General features: G+C 44.9%; 1 long non-coding RNA gene across 1 annotated transcript; it reads right to left on the reverse strand.

Annotated features, from left to right (window-relative positions):
- Positions 1 to 488: 488 nt before the first annotated feature.
- On the reverse strand, positions 489 to 1,051 carry LOC140617913 (uncharacterized). Its single transcript, XR_012018061.1, has 3 exons — positions 942 to 1,051; positions 664 to 819; positions 489 to 571 (listed from the first exon to the last, which is right to left on the reverse strand). It is a non-coding gene; the product is annotated as an uncharacterized lncRNA (long non-coding RNA).
- Between the last annotated feature and the right edge of the window lie 1,173 nt (positions 1,052 to 2,224).

Consider the following 2,224-nt stretch of genomic DNA (forward strand, 5'->3'; position numbering starts at 1 on the left):
TGGATTATCTACAATTTCTTTTGCTCTGTAAAGGCAGAGACTGTACAGTCCCCAAAACCTAAAATATTTACTGTCTGGTCCTTTACAGAAAAAAAATTTTCCTGCCCACCCCTGGTGTTGGAATTAAGCACTTAAGGCAATGAATCAACAGCCTGCATTCAAATCTCAACTCTAGTACTGGTTTCTGCATAACCTTGGTTACATACCTAAAAAATGGGAGTATGAATATTTCTGGGTTGCTGTGAGACGTAAATTCAATAATTATTATGATTCATCTTAATGAAAGACTTCCAGAGGTTTTCCCAGATTCTTGATGCCCTATATTATAATCATGTTGGATCTTTTCTGTTGTATAAAAATTAAACATCAAAAATATTTGAGGAATTTAGGCAGCCACCCTTCCTGTTCCAGGAGTAAAAGATCCTGAAATATTTGCAGCATTTTTTCAGTATATTTGATGTGGATTAATGGAGCTGTGGCAGCTTAGGAAGTGTCCTTTGGTGTATCTTTATTCAATTTGGGATATCTTTTTGGCTTCCGATGACAAAATTCAGGTCTACAGGTAAAATTTCTAGGAGACAAAAGTGGGTGTGATGGGATCAAGATTCACGATGGTCTCCATAGAGTCAAATAAAAGATGAGAGGAAGTAAGAGAATATTTACCAGGGATTGATGTGGATTCTGGCATCAATTATTGAAGTCTGGGAATGGGGAGACTTGGCCAGACAGCAGTTCCTGGGAAGTAGATCTAGGGCTTCTAACTGGCCACAAGCTCAATTTGAGCCAGATGTATCCAGCTGCCAAGGAAACAATCTCAGCCTGTATTAACAGAGTCGGTATATGCCTCGTGGGTTCAAGGAAGGTAAAGCAAGAAAACAATTTAAGTGAGCCAGACAGCCCAGATCTGGAGAGGGAAGGTCAGTCATGGAGACAACTCACACATTTGAATGGAGATGTTGCCAAAGTTGTGTAGGCTGAGGGGGAGGTGGGGGAGTAGTCAGGTTGTTGAGTCATCAGCCAACTGCCATACTGAGGAATGACTGAAGGTTCTAGAGATGATTCCCAGGAAAAGAGATAACCACAAAGGAAGAGAGAGCTTTTTAAAAGCCCTGGAGCTTCTTTACTATCTCTTTTAGGGTTTTTTTTTTTTGGGGGGGGGGGGAGTGCAAAACTAAGGGGAATCAATGTGAGATACTCCTTTTGGGGAGAGGGTATCAGCTCAGCTCACAGTCCCCCCCCACCCCCGCCCCTTCCACCCCGAGTCCACAGCTGCAAGTGAGGTGACGTCCCAGAAACCATATTGGTTCTTGGTCACCCTGGCTTCCTGTTGACAACTTATTGGATGAGCGTTTGTCTCTCTGGGGACCATGAGATTTGCCTTGAGGCACTGCCAGTCAGTCAGATCCATAGAATTGGATCTGTAATGTGTAAATCTGGGGCGCAGGAGCAGCCACTTGCCACCGTGGCAATGGAGTAGTTGAGAAAATCAATCTACAGAGAGAAAAAAAAATGAGGCGGAGATGCCAAGAAGCAGAGGTCTTGCCTGGCCGGCTGGATTTTTTTCAGCTTCCCATTTCTTAGTTTCAGTTCTTCCTAAAGTCTAACTGCCTTCCTGGACAGGGACTTCATGAGATGTTTTTATGTTCTTGTTATAATTCCCCCTTTTTGCTTATGCTAGGGCAACTGGGTTTCTGCATTTGTAACCAAAAGTGTCTTAACTCTTTCCGGGTGCAGCGGAAAGGAGCTCAGCCTAAGGGGGACCTCACGGTAGATCCTGTCCAGCCACTGAAAGAGTAGCCTCAGGAGGGGAAGGGGAGTTCTGTTTCTGGGATCAAACAGAAGCTGAAAACCAGATAACTGGGAGGCCCTTGGGTTGCATTGGGTTGGTCTTGGGTTTCAGAAGGACTTGGACTTGACTCTGGGCTCTACACTTTCTAGCTATGGGGTGTGGGGGCAACATTCTTAACCTTTCCTGAGCTCCCCTCTTCTGAGGGATGGGGAGAATGGACATACCTTCTGGAACTGCTGTGAGGGTGCATGAGTTTCTTATTGCCACTGTAAGAAACTGCCACAAAGTTGGTGGCTTAACATGGAACAAATGTATTCTTTTATGGTTGTGGAGGTCCAAAAGCCAACATGGGCCTTCCTGGGTTAAGGCCAACGTGTTGGCAGGTCTGTGACCCTGTAGAGTCTCTAGAGGAAAACCTGCTTCCTCGGCTTTTCC

Source organism: Canis lupus, chromosome 26, assembly GCF_048164855.1.
Source record: "Canis lupus baileyi chromosome 26, mCanLup2.hap1, whole genome shotgun sequence".
Classification (NCBI taxonomy): Eukaryota; Metazoa; Chordata; class Mammalia; order Carnivora; family Canidae; genus Canis; species Canis lupus.